The following is a 17,757-nucleotide window of genomic DNA, read 5'->3' as shown; positions in this document are numbered from 1 at the left end:
CTTCTTCTCTCAATGCCAATGGAAGGCTATTCCATAAACTGGACAGATTCACAAAATATTTGGAGGTCCATATTCAATGCCATTTGTCTGGCTAAGTTTAGATATACCTAATTCACTCCACCACTGGCAGCGATTAACACATACAATCAATCAAATGTCAATCAAAAGTCAATAGTTAATTTAAATTGACTTAAACATAGCAGAGACAGGACACTTGGGTTCTATTTGATTGATTGTAAGTTTAGATATAGCCAGGTAAATGGCAGGATTTGAAAACCACAATTGGATGATCACCTCTGAGTTTTCTGGTTAAATAGTTAGCTGCATAAAATTTAGCAAGATAACTTGGAGGTATTCCAGGGGGGTTTTGTGGTGGCATTAAGTTAGCCAGATAAAGTATGCATCTAACCCTGGTATTTAGAGTTAGTTAGATAACTTATTTGGCCAACTCTTGTCATGCCATAGAGAAGTCCTAAAGCTAGCTAGATAAAATTATCCAGCTTTCTTTGAGATAGTCAGTACATTCAGCAGCATTGCTGGCCAGCAACTAGCCAGACAAATGTCTATTGCATTATATTCATGTAGCCTGGCCTCTCTATTGACCATGAAAGGAGCTAATACTTTGAAATCCCTACTGGTGTGAACTGGTAAATTTCCTCTTCTGATTCTCCTCATATAATACACAGCAATACTAGCTGATTTTCCCATAACTTTTCTATTTTCTTCAGACAATGATTAATGGAAGAGTTTTACAGAAGAAAAAAAAACATTTACAAACTATTTACAATCCATCCAATGAGCTATTGACCAAATGACTTCTCTCCCATTTCATTATTACCGTTACTCAAAAGTGCCAGAATAACTATTGGCAATTTCTGATTCATTCCTGTAACCCTCTTCAGACTCAAATAGTTATACAGAAATGATTTTCTAGTACTGAGAAATTTCTACTTTACAGCAATCCATTTAGTGAAATTAAAACATAATGACTATTATCTAACCATCCATAGATCATGCTGAGATTTCTTGTTTTTATCCAGTACAGTTACTACCGAAAGCTCATGCGCATCTCCTCCTAATAGATTACTATCCTAAAGCAGGAGTTTTCAACCCTGCCCTTCAGTGCCCCCAGTCACTTAAGTTTTCAGGATATCAAGAGATAGTGCATGCATATCTATCTCCTTTGCTAGGACCAATTTTTCCACTAGACGATGGTCTATAGTGCTACAGTTTTGAGGGGCAGCAGGAGGATCCCCTATCCTAGTCACCAGAAAATTGTTCTGCTTACCGCTCCAGCCCATTCCATTCCAGGCAGCATGCAGGAAACAGGAGAGAAGGAGACATAGAGCACAGCAAAGACCTATTTTACTTCCTAATGCAGCACATCCCTCCCCCTTCCTGTGCATGGAACAGAAGGGGAGGAGATGAGGCTGGAGTGAACAGAGCACAGCAAAGGAAAACTACTCTGCTTCCTAATCCAGTTCTTCCCCTCCTATTGTTCTCCACCCTGTTCCCTCCTACTGTAAAAACTGGCAGGGAGGGGTTTAAGTTGGCATGGACAGAAGAGCAAAATAAAATTCATGTTTTGCCTTCATTTTTCGGTTTCAAATCTATGGTCATTTCTTCTGTATTTGGCAAGGGTTTGTGTTCTGCCTGTGTGACAGAGATGAAGTATTCTGCTAGTGTGTAGTTTATGTGTAGGGATACGTAACAATCCAGCTTGTTGTGTTTTCCCAAAAGGAGGTTTACAGGTGTTCTAGGGCCCAGTATAATATCTCTGCAATGTTTCCTTTTCATAGATAGGGTTGTTGGTATTTGAGTTCCACGAGCTAATGCTGGTTTGGTGTAACACATTTGCTGTATAGCAGAGTTGGCCAACTCCGGTCCGCAAGAGGCACAAGCCGGCCTCTTTTTCAGGATATTCATAATAAATATGCAAAAGATATATTTACATAAAACGGAGGCAGTGGATGCAAATCTCAAGCATGGTCATTGTGGATATCCTGAAAAAAAGACCTCTTGTTGGCTCTTTTTTGAATGATTGTGGGTAACTTCACATAGTACCTGGTAATGATGGGAAATTGTTTCACTGTTACTGAGATGATAACAGGATTTGAATATTTTTTGTAATTCAGGTCAGCTAGCCATTAAAGAGATTACTAGCAAATCTAGGAATCAACTTCTTCCTATATGCAGATGACATACAATTCTACATCCCTTTCAACAAAACATTTGAAAAAACTGCAGCATCTCTGTCAACACACATGAAGGCCATACAACAAAAACTTTCTCAACTGAAACTAACTCTAAACCCAAAAAAAATGGAAATTGTTTGGCTAAGAAGAGATAACACGATAATCAAACCACAAACTCTAAACCTAGGAATTATCAATATTACTCCATAAGATGAAATACGAGACCTAGGAATTCAGATCGACGAGAACTTCACAATGAAAAAGCATATAAGCAAATTAATCAAAACAGGATACTCCAAATTGAGAATATTATATCGACTAAAACCTCTGTTAACAATACAAGACTTCCACACTGTCTTACAAACATTTATATTTTCAAACATAGACTACTGAAACTCCCTTTTACTAGGCCTCTCCTGAAGTCTACTAAAACCAATTCAGTTACCTCAGAATGCATCCACAAGACTATTACTAGGGACAAGGAAATTCGAACACATCACCCCTTCGCTGCATTGGCTTCCTATACAATCCAGAATTCATTATAAAGTGTTATCCCTAATTTTCAATATTATCAACAATATTGATCCATGCTTATTAGGAGTGACACTTAACCCTACACACCAAAGAGAGACCTAAGATCACAAAACAAAGGATTTCTAATTGTACCTTCCACTTGGAACACACACCTAATGCAAATAAGAGACCGAATGTTTTCAATAGCAGGCCCCAAGCTGTGGAACTCATTTCCAGAGCCATTATGTCAGAAAACAGAAAGAAAAAGTTTCAAGCATGAACCGTAAACATGGCTCTTTAGAAGGGTTTATGATTTAACATAAAATGTCAATATTCTGATGATTGCAACGACAGTACCAGAGATAATGCTAGTCAAAAGTCAAGCAAGCAATATACTGTATAATGAATGATATAAAGGGTATTGCTAGTAGAATTAGAATTTGTATTTACTGTTGTGTTGACCTAGAAAAGTATTGTATTTAATATTGTGCTGACCTAGAAAAAGAATCAGTATAAACTAAATTATATAGTAGCTACTTTGATATCCTAGACTATGTATGACTATGAACTAGAATATGTACTTGCTATGGTGTTGAATTAGAAGATGAATGTTGACACAAAGTATATGATTGTAGCCCATGAATATGAATGCTGATACTGTAAACCTTTGTGATCTTCTTTTGGAACAACGGTATATAAAATGCCTAAATAAATAAATACATACATACATACATACATAACTTCAAGCAATACAGAATGGATTCTATTAATTTATAAATATATATTTCTTGATTTTATTTTATTTTTTGCAGTCTACCCTCAAATCATAGACACTGATATGATTTCTGAAACATTTTTACTATGTGTGTGTGTGTGTGTGTGCATAATTACTACCTGTCAAAGTTAATATGTAAAAGTATGATTTACAGTCATGGTGGTCTTACATAATTTCTTGAGGGGTAGTGGTAGTTTCAAAATATCCAGTGAGAAGGAGCACAAGGCTGAAGGTTCACCTAGGGTGGCTAATACTCTTGCATTAGCTCAGTCCCTTGCATGCAAATGTATTTTATTTATATTCACTGTGTATATTTATTTATTTATTTAAAGAGTCTTCTATACCGATATTAGTAAAGACATCATATCGGTTTACATTGAACTAAAGAGCAGAAAATTACAAAAAACAGGGGAGAGGGGAGGGGATACAATCGAACCAATAGGAAAGAGAGGAAGGCGCAAGGAGCAAAAACAACAGGCGAACTTGAGAAACTTTGAGAACAAATGCAATGGCAATTCAAACATTATGACATTATAATGCATAGGGGGAGTGACTGAGGAGGGGCTGTTAAGGGTTTTGGGGGAAGGCTTGCTTGAAGAGCCAAGTCTTTAGTTGGGATCTGAATTTTATAATGCATGGTTCTAGCCTGAGGTAGGTCGGAAGTGAGTTCCAATGCATGGGGCCAGCAATGGAGAGCGCCCGATCCCTCGTGGATGTAAGGTGTACTTTTTTTAATGAGGGCACATGGAGGGTCCCTTTGTTAGAGGTCCTGGTATGTCGATTAGGGCATGTGAGGCGGAAGGGCTCGTCGAGCCAATTGGAGTTGTGTGTATATATGGCTTTGTGAATAGTGGTAAGCTTTTTATAGAGGATACGAGATGGGATGGGGAGCCAGTGCAGATCCTTAAGGATCGGGGAGATGTGATCATATTTATGTGCGTTGGAGATAGTTCTGGCTACTGCATTCTGCAGCATTTGGAAGGGTTTTATGGAGGAGTAGGGTAAGCCTAGGAAGAGGGAATTGCAGTAATCCATTTTGGACGCTAGTGTGGCCTGGATGACAGTGCGGAAATCACTGGCATGAAGTAGCGGTTTCAGTTTTTTCATGACATTTAGTTTGTAGAATCCCTCTTTAAGGATGGCATTGATGTGTTTTTTGAGCTTCAATTGCTGGTCAATCTTAACCCCAAGATTTCTAGCACAGGGCTGCGCGTGAAGGGTCTTGTAGGCGGGGTCATTTGCGAGTGAGGGTTTAATAGGAGGATGTTGGGAGATGAGGAGCATTTCTGTTTTGGAAGTGTTTAAGGCTAGCTGGAGGTTGGTGAGTAAAGTATTGATGGCTGCAAGACAACTTCCCCAGAATTCAAGAGCATTAGATAGAGCCTTGAATAGGTATGATGATTTGCACGACATCAGCATAAAGAGAGAATTTGAGGTTGAGTTCCGATAGGAGTTGGTAAAGGGGGGTGAGGTAGATATTAAAGAGAGTCAAGGAAAGGGAAGAGCCCTGGGGGACTCCCTGGGAGAGAGCGTAGTGAGAGGACTCAGCATTGCCTATCTTCACAGTGAATTGCCTTTTATCGAGATAGGAGGAGAACCACTTGAGGGCCGAGCCTGAAAGGCCAATGTCGGATAGGCAGGAGAGGAAGTGATTATGATTTATTATGTCGAAGGCTGCCGAGATGTCCAGCAGGGCAAGGATGTAGCTGTGACCTTGGTCCATTCCCTAATGAGGTGGTCGGTTAAGGAGAGAAGGAGGGTCTCCGTATTGAGAAATCTGCGGAAGCCGAATTGAGAGGAGTGCAGTAGATTGTTGGATTCAAGGAAGTCTGTTAACTGCGAGTTGACAACCTTTTCCATGACTTTTGAGATACATGGGAGATTGGAAATGGGGCAAAAGTTTGCGGGGTCCTTAGGGTCTAGTGAGGGTTTTTTGAGCAGTGGTTTAACCACGGCGTGCTTGAGAGAATCGGGGACGGTGCCTGAGGAGAGGAAGCAATTGATGTCAGCAATGGGTTTGGAGATGATGTCAGGTATGGTGAGGAGGGCTTTGGTTGGGGTGGTATCTGAAGTATGTGTTGCAGGTTTAATCCTTTTAAGGATTGATGCAATTTCTGTGGACGAGACAAGTTCAAGGGCGTTGAGGGAGGCGGCTGTTGAGGTAGCGCCTGTGGTTATAGGGAGCGAATGGGGGTTAGAGGGAAATCTGAGGAGGATATTTGCAATTTTATTATGAAAGTAGCATGCCAGTTCTTCACATTTGCTACTGGCTTCACTGTCAGGAATGGGGGGAGGTGTATGCTTGGTAAGGGTGGACAAATAGGTGAAGAGGGCTTTAGGGTTATATTTGTAGTCATGTATTCTTAAGGCATAGAAGTCATGTTTAGCTTTCTGGGTGGCCAGTCTGTAAAGATGTAGGGAAGATTTGAATATGGATGCTTTTTGAAGGTGGGGTCTTTACGCCAGGTACGTTCCTTTTGCCTGAGTTCATTTTTCATTTGTCTTAATTCTGAGGACTACCATGGGTTTTGTTTTTTTGCAGACAGTTTCAATTCACGTCTGGTGATGGGGCACAGTTTGTTTGCGATGTCTAAGGTGGCTTTGTTCCACGAGTCAAGGGCCATGTTGGGGGTTGAGCAGTTGAGTTTCAGCGAAGATCCAGCAAAGGCTGAAATGAGGTCCTCACTGGGGCAGGATTTTCTAAAGATAATGGAAGTGCTGGAGGGATGGTTGCAAGATTTGAGCGTCTTTATGGAAAGAGAGGATTTGATAATGGAGTGGTCGGACCATGGGACAGGGGTACAGGCGGGCTTATTAGAGGAGTGGATACTGGAGTTAATGACGATGAGATCCAAGGTGTGCCCTGCTTTGTGGGTGGGAGAGGAGATGATTTGGGTAAAGCCAATGGCATCCAGTGAGTTGAGGAAGGCTTCACAGAATGAGGAGCGGGGGGTGACATCAACATGGAGATTGAAGTCCCCTAAGATAATGGCAGGGGCATCACTATTGATGTTGGAAATAAATTCAATAAGAGGGAAAGGGTTGTGTTCTAGGGTGCCAGGGGGGGCATAAACTAAGCAGATCTGGAGTTCCTGGGATTTGTACAGCCCTATCTCAAGTTTGTGTGGGACATCAATTTTTGCAGGTTTGAGATTTATATGCTTTTTGACAGCCAAGAGGAGGCCTCCGCCTCATTTCTTGGGTCTCGGGATGGAGAAAATATCGTAGGTGACAGTGGGAAGCTGGTTGAGAAGGACAATATCTGTATCTTTGAGCCAGGTCTCTGTGACGGCGCAAATATCTGGCTTGCAGTCGACTAATAAGTCAGTCAGTAATACAGTTTTCTTGGTTAGAGATTGTGCATTTAGAAGTACGATGGATAGGGTAGTGAGTCCTAGAAGCTGAGTGAGTGGGGAGATGAGGATGGGGAGGAGGGACTTGCGTTGGGTGACAGGGCTGAAAAGGGTGGGGTGATGAACTCTACGGGTTGGGTAATGGATGAGCAGGATGGGGAGACTTGCGTTGGTGGCCATTGTGGAGGCTGAGGAGGTACAGAAGGTGTGATAAGGCGGGGGACGGGTGACAGGTGAAAATCAGCAATCACTGGTTATCAAAATTACGCACAACAGTATCAAAAGTTAACACAGCAGTAACAGTGATCATGTCAGTATCAGCAATCGGGAAATCAGCTATCAGCAGAAATAGTAGTTATAGCGGAATCAGTATAGGAAATCAGCAGTCATAGCGGTATCAAGAGTTAGGCACTGCAGTGTCAGTGGATAGTCAGCAGTCATAGTACTCACAGTATCAAGTGTTTTCAATGTAAGTCGCTTGAGCAGATACCTGATTTACCCAGGCAGGTTGGAAATCCGTGCAGCGCAGAGCAAGCAAGAGGAAACTATGGGTTGGCCTTGTCGTGCTACAGTGAGGCAGAGCAATACCGTGTAGGGTAGGTACGCCCAAAGGGGTGCACAAAGGGCGCACCAAGGGGCAGGCCCCTTTGGTCGTGCTCCTTTAGGTGCGAGACGCCTGAAAAAATGGAAACCTTTTTGTAGCAGCGGAGGAAGGAGAATGTCGGCGATCCGGGGGTGGTCCTTTCTCAGGAGGGAGGAGGTAAAGCCATGGTAGTTAGGTGTGTTGGGCATGTCTTCGGGTCGCATGGGGGCTCTGGCTGGAGGCGGCGCTGAGCAGCGTGCGGCGGGACGTGGCCTGGTTCTCCGGCTCTCCAGCTCCCTGGTCCCGATGGACCAGCGCCAATAGCGCGGGAGGGCAGGCAGTCTGATCGGCGGGGGCAGAGCGGTGAGATGATTGCAGGAAGAGGGAAGCCTCACCTCGTTTTTAAAGGTAGGGGCTGCTTCCTGTCTCGTTGGTGCTGGGCGGGTCTTCAGGCTGCGTGGGGGCTCCGGCTGGAGGCGGCGCTGAGCAGCGTGCGGCGGGACGTGGCCTGGTTCTCCGGCTCTCCAGCTCCCTGGTCCCAGTGGATTTGCGCCGATAGCACGGGAGGGCAATCAGACCAATCAACGGGGGCAGAGCGGCGAGACGATTGCAGGAAGAGGGAAGCCTCACCTCCTTTTTAAAGGTAGGGGCTGCTTCCTGTCTCACTGGTGCTGGGCATGTCTTACGGCCCGAAGACACAGGTCTTCGGGCCGTATATCCTGAAAACCAGACTGGCTAGGGGATACATATATAATAACCTAGTAATGAGGGCAGATAAAGACCAAATGATCCATGTAGTCTGCCTCACAATTAGCCCATGGAGTAACTGCTGCTACATGCAGGTTTCCCCCATCTGTTCCATTAAGGATAGTAACTGTTGTGGGTCTGGTGCTTGGGGAGCGTGATGGACACCACCTCCAGAGTGGCACAGGATGGCATGATGAGGCTAGAGCTAGACTTGGGCAATCTGGTGACGCTGGAGCAGGCAGGCAATGCTGGAACTCAGGAACAATGAGCAGGTGAGGCTGGAACTCAGGAACAGAGTGCTGGTAAGAGAGGAACTGGAACACAGGAACAGGCTGAAGCTATGTGCGGATAAAAACAGACCATAGCTGTGTGCAGATAAGAGTGAAATGGAATTCAGGAGCTGACCGAAGTAAGAATTCAGGAGCTGTGTGCAAGTAAGAATGAACTGAAACTCAGGAACAGACCAGAGCTGTATGCAGGTAAGAGTGAACTGAAACTCAGGAACAGACTGGAGCTATGTGCAGGTAAGAGTAAACTGGAATTCAGGAACAGACTGGAGCTGTATGCAGGTATGAGTGAAATGGAACTCAGGACTAAGATAGGACAGAAAAGAACAGCACAATGACAACACAGAACAAGAAACACAACCCCAAAGGCAACGATGCAGGAAAGCCCCATGGGGCAAGACAGAGAGAGGCCAAAAGAAGCTTCAGGGTTAGGCAAGGCCTGGGTAGGCCAGAGGTTAGGAAAGGTCTAGATAGGCCGCAAACAAGAAAAGGGCCAGAAGGTCCAAATACCACAAGACAAGCTAGAAACTAAAGACTGGATGGGCACAAGGCAAGACAGAGGCTGAAGAATGGATGGCCACAAGGCAAAGACAAAAGCAGAAGGCCGGATGGCCACAAAGCACAGACAAGGAAGGCCTGAGGTCAGAAGATCCAAAGGCCATGAGTCAAAGAAGGAAAAGGCCTGAGAAGGCCACAAGGCAGAAGAGGCTAGAGCAAGGAGCTGAAAGGAAATAGGAGGGCCTGAGCCTCCTGGCCAGAGCCCACCCCAGTAACGGACGCGCCACCCACGATGTGTGGCGGTCCGTCGGGGAAAGGGGAAGGGGGTTGTAAAGCCAGCGGGGGCGCGTCATCGGCAGTCGACCACGGCGCCGACCAATGCGCGGCGGCCCTTTTAAAGGGCCGCGGCTGAATAGCAGCCACACCTTTTTCAAGTGAGCCAGCAAGGTTGAAAGACCTCGCTGACCAAGGACGGGAGAGATCGCAGCCACCTACCATGCGGGTGCGGCGCACGGCCTACTACATGGGCGGAGAGGAGCAAGCCGTTCCGGAGGGGATCAGAAGGGGGGTGAGTTGGTATCGAGGAGCCCTTCCCGCGAATCGGCCCGGAGCACGCAGCTTCTTGCAACCGGTTTCAGCGCTAGGTCCGGCCACAGGAGGGGGACACCCGGCACGCCATGAGCGCAGTCCACAGGCATGATTGCAGAAGCTGGAAGCCGTTTTTTGCCTTCAGGAGAAGAGGACAATGCGCAGGAGCACAGCGGTGAGCAGCCCATGAGGACAGCGAAGAGCGGACCACGTGAAGCATTGGCAGCCAGATCAGGCACCGTCAACAAACTGCAAGTATTGTAAAGAAAAAAAATAAGGAGAGAACAAAGAAGTAGGAAATAATAAAGACCAGAATAGTTTGAATTGTGTTTTTTCTTTGTACTCGCGGTGTTTGTGCTGCTGGCTGGGGTTCAGAGGGCAATTCTTATGTTGGTAGTGCAAGGCTCGGATGGATAAGCGAAGGGTGTGATGGCCCAGGGAGGATAGGAGGATAGAATTCATGGGGGCAATTAAAGGATTGGTGAGTTAGGGGCATGGACAAGAGGGGCCGGGGGGGCTAGGGGTACGGACTAGAGTGGCTGGGATTTAATTTTCTCTTAATTATATTATGCACGGTGAGCAGAAAGGGCTGCCACATTGGTATCCACCAGGACAAGACAACAGGAGTGAGACACCCCCCCCCCCCCCATGAATAAATAAATAAATAATATGGGGCCACGCTGCATATTCATAGGACATGTGGTGTTCAAGATAGCCGCAGCATTAAAGGTCACATGGGACCAATAAGACAAGGCCATTCGGGGCGTGTGAGCAGTGCCCGAGAGGAAAGAAAACGGAAGAGATACCCCCAGGATAGCACAGCTAAAGGGGGGGAGAGAAATAGGGTAAGGGGGGGGAACATAGCGAATTAATACAGAGAAACACAGGAGTACTAGGCAATGAAGCAGTTGGGACGCTGTAGGCTGAGGGCTATGAGTGCAACTCGGCGGTGATGGAAATAGACAAAAATAAATAAATAAATAAATAAAAATAATAATAATAAAAAGCCGGTTCAGGAGAGTATATGTTGTTGTGACAGCTATTAATGAATCATTGCTTTCTTGTGGCAATCTTAGGCGCAGCATGTCATCCCGCAGAGCAGCAGGAGCTTTGCCAAGGGCCAAGAATACAGGTCACAACCAAAGATTGACAAGATCCAAGGCAGTGGGAAAAGTCAACAACAAAGGGGGAGCGAACTCCAAACCGGCAACACAGCAGAGGGCTCGCGGTAGGAAGAGGACAAGAGGAGAGTGCAGCAGAGGAAGAACGGGCGGCAGCAGAGACCCCACCCGGGGAAAGGAAGAGCAGCAAGAAATGGAGATCGAAGAACCTATGGGAGTGGAAGCATTGGAGTCAGCGACAAAGGAAGCATCAGGGACCCACACCGGAGAGAGGAGGATGGCAAGCGAATCGTCAATGAGGCAGCGGAGTACTCGTGGACGCTCGCCGCATTATGCCAGCTGGAGGGACGAAGCCTGGCACGAAAACGGAACGGGATATCCAAGCTACCAGAACAGAAAGCTACATCCACAAGACCAATATGGTTACGGCAATCAATATGACTACCCTTGGCAGTGCCAGGACAGCTCAAGCTGGAACAGTAGAGCAAGGTGGGGCTGGGGAAATCAAGGAACTTACCCCAGTTGGAACTTGACGAGGAGGCCATGGGATGGGCCACAACAAGGAAGGATGAACAGTCATCAATACCAGCCTACATGGGGGTCATGGATAGCGCCGCCTCATGGACCCCCATAGTATCAAGACAGAGAGCAAGGACCCAGGACTCTACCACGGTCTACAAGAACAGCATTCAATAACAAAGTAAGAACAAGGCAAGGTACGGATGACACAGCAAGAGGAATACGAGGGCGCCAGCACAGGCCTGGGGCGAAGGGACAACATCACAGACCGACCAAAGCGGGTCACAAGACAACAGAAATGATGAGGAACAACCATCAACAAGTCAGGCAGCATGGCGACCGCTGACTGAGCAAGGCAATGCGGGTGAGTGCGGGGACAAAGAAGGAGATAAGGGGCAAAAGTCACAGCCTTCCGGGTCGGGACACATGGGGCATATAGTAGCTCTGTCACAGAGAAAAAGAAGCGCAAAGCGCAAGCACCAGCTCCGATAGCATTTCTGACACATCATCATCAGACTCAGGTTCAGACAGCGAGCAGCAAGGACCTAATAAGACAGTGGATAAAGAGACAAGAGGGCCGCCTGCGCTCACAACATTATGTGAGCTTTGGGAGGAAGTGCCCAAGCAGCTAAGGAAGAAAATACAAAAGAGGAAATACATAGACATCTTTAGTATTCTGCAAGGGGGACAGAAAGCTGATGAACAAAAGAAGTCAAAAGAATCGGCAACAACCAAAGAAAAGGAGAGGAGAATACAGAAGAATATAGTTAACTGGATGATGGCATTCTTATATATGGCTAGTGTAGTTGGGCATAAGGATCATTCACAATACGGATCCATGCTGGCATATGCAGTTAATATCCTGAGAGCTTATCAACAGCACGAGGGCTGGTCGTGGTTGAATTACGACGAAAAGTTCCGGGATAAGATTTAGGAGAACCGGTATATATGACTTGGGGAACACAGGACATTAGCCTGTGGATACAACACATGACTTGCAAATCGTCAGAGCAGGGAATGAGAGCAAGGAGCTCACGAAGGACATCTCCTTCCAGATATGCAACGAAACAGGCATCGGCTCACAATAACACTTGCTGGCGATACAACAAAGCCATCTGCACGTTTCAAGGCTGCAGATTCAAACACATTTGCACTAATTGTGCAGTCCCACACTCAATGATAAAATGCCCTAAAAAAGCAACACCTGGGAGTAAGGCTAAACCATGAGAATCTGCAATTTGGAAAAGCACCTTCACCAGTACAACTAGAGGCAATGAAACCATGGCTAGACATATACCCGAACAAGGAGAAAGCAAATAAGATATTGCAAGAGTTTAAGGAAGGGTTTGTTATCCCATTTCAGGGACAGATACAAGGAGCAAAGATCGGCAATGCTCCATCGGCAACAAAACACGATGACATAGTCCAAGAGAAGTTACAAATGGAATTAGCATAAGAAAAGATAGCAGGTCCATTTGCACAACAACCATTCCAGAATATATTCATCTCGCCATTAGCAGTAATCCCCAAGAAAGAAAAAGGAAAATTCTGGCTCATACTAAATTTATCATTCCCACCAGGGCTATCTGTAAACGGCCATCTGCCGCAAGAGGAATGTTCGGTGCAGTATGCATCCTTTGATACAGCGTTGGCACTGCTACAGACATGCGGAAAAGGGGTCTGGATGGCAAAAGCAGACATAGAGTCCGCTTTCAGGCTGCTTCCAGTACACCCAAATAGTTTCCCACTACTGGGGTTTACCTTCCTCAATCAATACTACTTCGACAAATGCATGCCCATGGGATGTTCCATCTCATGCGCTTACTTTAAGCTCTTCAGCTCATTTTTGCATTGGGTTGTAGCGAAAAAAACAAACGAATAACATCATCCATTACCTGGATGACTTTCTATTTGTGGGCCCACAGGATTCCAACACATGTGGTGGTTTGCTAGCTGACTTCCAGATAGTGGCAGCGGAATTTGGTGTGCCACTTGCCAGCAACAAAACAGAAGGTCCAACAACAACCATATCATTCTTGAGAATAGAGATGATTTCCAAACTAATGATAGCAAGATTACCGGAAGAAAAAGTAACTAAGCTGCACAACATAATACAACAAACGGTTACAGCAAAGAAAATAATGCTTTAAGTTGCACAAGCCATCTTGGGAACCCTGAATTTTGCTTGCCGAGTGATTCCCATGGGAAAGAGCATTCATGAGAAGACTGGCGGCAGCAACAGTAGGGATAAGGAAACCGCATCACTACCTTTGGGTATCGAAAGAAATTCGAGGGGATTTCAGAATATGGAACTCCTTCCTGGTCAACTTCAATGATGTCTCAGTCATCCAAGATCCCCCATTATCTAGCAAGGAGCTGAGCATACAAACCAATGCATCAGGCGGCTGGGGTTTTGGATCACTGTGTCAGGGGGCATGGTGTGCGGAACCATGGCCGGAAGAATGGAAAGAGAAGGGCATAACGAAGAACATAACCTTCTTAGAGCTTTTCCCCATATGGGTAACGCTAGTATTGTGGAGCAAAAAACTCAGGAATCGACACATAATCTTCTGGTGCGACAATCAAGCGGTGTGGGGAAATATATGCTGATACAGTGATTGGCAAACCATGCTGATTCGGCTCTTTCCACACAGTCTCGCTTCCTTATCTCTAGCCTACAGAGCACAACAAGATTAGCACATTCCAACCGCCTGAACTTTAGCTTGTAAACAACCGCTAACCCACTGCTTGAACACAGGATGCCTTCCTGAACACAGATAGCTGCAGGAATGAGACATACACATATATAGTATAAGCTTCAGCAGCCAATGAAATGATCTGCACATATCTAAGAGAGCCAATGATGTTATGGCACGTCTGTATACTATGGAAGTATGTACAATAAAAGGAGACCCCCGAGGGTGTTCAGGGGCCTTCACCACGCATCCTGATTCCTGTGTCTTCCTTGCCGCTACAAGCGGTTGTTCATGTTCTGAACGTACAATCGGCAAAATGCGCGATAGTGATCAATCTACTGAGGGAGATAGTTTTAGAGGCATTATGCCTCAATATAACCCTGAGAGCTAGACACGTCCCAGGGATTTTGAACAGTGCGGCAGACGCGTTATCTCGTGCTAAATGGCATTTATTTCGCAAGCAAGTTCCAACAGCAGACGAAACAGCGACCTCAATGCCGGCACGATTATGGAAAATTGGTCTACAACAAGAGAGCTACTCCAGGGATCAGTAGTGCCCCATATTGTCGAAATTTTGAGGAAATGACCAGATTCCTCGAGGAAAAATGGTTGGAGACAGGGATCTGCCAAAGAACTCATGGTCAAATTCATAGCCACGGTAAAAAAGTGGAGTATCCAGGAACACCGTTATCAAGTGCCTTGCTGGAGTGGCATTCTTTTTTAAAGCATACAGGTGGGGCGACCCCACAAAATCATTCATTATAAAGAAGATGCTGATGGGATGGGTGAAGAAAATCGGCCCAATCAGAGATGGTCGACATCCCATTACACACGCTGAGGATGCTATGGGTATCGTTAGCAGAAATTTGCTCATCAACATTCAAGACCAGGCTATTCAGGCTCGCCTTCTCACTGGCTTTCTTTGGAGCCCTCAGAGTCAGCAAATTGGTGGCCTGCAACAAAAGATGAGGGAGATAGTGGATTGGTGCGGAGGAACGTCAAGTGCACAATGGAGACTTTAAGTATAAAAATACACAGGTCGAAGACCGATCAACAAGGAAGAGGCACTACTCTATGGCTCAATCGGGTAGTGGGTTGTAACACATGCCCAATCTTCAATACAAGAGAATATTTGGCAGTACACCCAGAGGGAGGAAAACACCTGCTAATGTTAATAATTTAACTTTTATTAATGTTATTTAGCTTTTTGCTTTGTTTAAAATTATTTCATTATTGACGTTTAAATGTATTAGACTAAGGAATTTTACTTCCTGCTCATTCTGTTTCATTGTAAACCGGTTTGATATGCATTTTATGCAGGAAAATCGGTATAAAAAAACTTTAAATAAATAAATAAATAAATAATCCATGGTGATGGCTCCCCTTTGACAAGATTCCAATTGACAGCAGTCCTAAATATAATGCATGGATCTAAATTCATCAATAGAATGGTAAGATTTTTCAATAAGTAACCTCATTCATGATTAACATTGAGTAGTTATCCCTATAAATATGGCAGAGGTTTGTGATATGTCTTTCTGATTGAATGAGGATGAGAACTTTTTATTGTTTCCTTGAGGATATGGTTTTACACCAATAATATAAAACATGGTGGGTTGTTGATCGGCTGTATAACAGCCATTGTTTAACATCATAAAGTCAAGGTAGACACCATATTTTGGGAATGTACGTCTAACACTCCACACTGCCCACCAGAACTGCTAATAGAGGCAGTCTACTTGTACCCTCTCTAAAAACAGCCCTCCTTGCTTCCACACACGACCGTGCCCTCTCAATTGCTGATCCTTCACTCTGGAATGCCCTGCCTCCAAATCTGCACATCGAACCATGTGCTATCAAGTTTAAAAAGAAATTAAAAACTTGGTTATTCAAACGAGCCTACCCGGAATAGTCCTACTCAAAATGTCTTCCCATGCGTACCTATTCAACGATACCACTATCCTGTTGTTACTATCTCTATGTTCATTTGATGTTACTGTTTTAACCTATTTTCATTTGATGTTACTGTTTTAACCTATTTTCCATGCTGCACTGTTGTTACCCCATCCCAGTTCCTACTCCCTGTTAAAATGTACTTTCTAACCTGTAGTTCAAATGTAAACCGGTATGATGTCCCTACTAATACCGATATATAAAAGACTTTAAATAATAATAACATAGTAGCATGTATGCCTTGTATGAGATTATGAGTAAGAAGCTTTTTCAATATCAGTTTTCAACTGTTACGTGAACTCACTTTCAGACGCTGGACTATATAATCCTGAAGCTGCTAACAGAAAGAATTTTAGTAAAGAAATCAGGATCTTACTAACTTAAGAAGAGAAGTTGCAATTCTGCTAAGTATTTCATAAGTAGTTTTGTTTGGAACTGTTGTTCAAGTGAAGCCATGACATTTGTAACCCTCTGAAGAAGCTGTCCGAGGAAAGCGAAACAGAGGCCTCAAGTTGGGTATTGCAAGGACATGAATACTTTGAGTGTCTGCTTGGCCATAGTAAGACCCAACGATCCCATTATGTCCTAAGTACTGAAACATGTTTACTTTGAGCTCACGGTTGTCTAAGCTTTATTAATGATTATTTTTCCAGCATAATAAAGGACTATAATAAGCAGAAAAAAGTTTCAGCAGGTTACTTTTTTATGCCAGTACTGATTAAAATCTCTTCTAGCCTGCCGGCACACATGTAACAGGCACACAAGTAGCTTGCTGAGTTGGCAGTGAGTGATGAATTGGCTTTTTCACCCTTTTAAAAATTTTTCTTAAAAATATTTCTTTCTAAGAAATAGATTTTTTTTCAAATACTGAATTACTTATTCAAAGGGTTTTTCTCACATTTCTAGTTTCTCAAGTAGCTTTTCATTTGTTTGTTTGTTTGTTTTATATATATAAATATATCATGATATAAGACTAAAAAGATGGGACACAAATGGGAGATTAGATTGGATTATTAGTGCTACCGGGGGTAGAGGGTAGCACACATGGCATAAAGATGTGCTAAAACTGGCATCCCCCCTCCCCCAAGACTGGAGGGACTGATAGATGGCGAATGAAATAAAAGAAAGCAGAGAACAGCCTGGGGCAATGACAATGCAATGGACCCAGAACTGGAGATGGGTGAAGCAGAGCCCAGAAAGAATTATAGTTAACAGGGAGCATTTGATGATGAGTCATTTTTAGGGATGTGCATTTATTCGGAATAAACTAGGACATGTCAACAACATTTCCTATTTCATTTCATGACATTTTTTTCAAAACAGAATGAAAGAAATTATACATTTGTTTTTTAAAAAAAAAAGTGAAAAATAAACCTCTGATGCTGACCTGAGGCCTCCCTGGGTCCGACCCGAGGCTTCCCTGAGGCTACCCCAAAACTGGCCACTGGCCCAGGACCTCCAAACACCCCCATTTAAAAAGTACTGGGGTCAGGAAGCATCCCGGCCCCACTTACCATCTCCGTGGGGGTCCTTAGGGGAAGAAGGAATACCTACACATCTCCTGCTTTTGGGTCGTCTGCTTTCAAATGTCACCAGTCACTGAGACCGGTGCCAAAACAACTTCAAAATGGTGCCAGTCCCAGGGCCGGCCAGTGCCATTTTCTTGTACGTGCCATTTTGATGTCACTATGGCACCGGTCTCAGGGCCAACCAGCACCATTTGAAAGCGGACGAGCGACCAGCAAGAGGAGAGTGGGCATCCCTCCTGCCCCTCAGGACCCCCCATGGATCAATTAAGTGGGAGTTGTGGTTTCCTCGCTTGCACTTTTTTAAGGCAAGTGAGAGGGGGGCCACAGGAGGGCCTGGAGAAGACCCTTTCTTTTTTTGGTTTTGCTTCTGAGTTTATTTTGTATTTTTTTATGTTTATTT

General features: G+C 44.5%; 1 protein-coding gene across 2 annotated transcripts in view; it reads right to left on the bottom strand.

Moving 5' to 3' along the window:
* SLC26A7 (solute carrier family 26 member 7) overlaps positions 1-17,757 on the bottom strand; it is a 311,800-nt gene that overhangs the window by 198,694 nt on the left and 95,349 nt on the right. The window lies entirely within an intron of this gene.

This window comes from Rhinatrema bivittatum, chromosome 2 (genome assembly GCF_901001135.1).
Source record: "Rhinatrema bivittatum chromosome 2, aRhiBiv1.1, whole genome shotgun sequence".
In the NCBI taxonomy this organism is placed as follows: Eukaryota; Metazoa; Chordata; class Amphibia; order Gymnophiona; family Rhinatrematidae; genus Rhinatrema; species Rhinatrema bivittatum.
The sequence above is the reverse complement of the archived record's forward strand: the minus strand, read 5'-3'. Positions and strand labels throughout refer to the sequence as shown.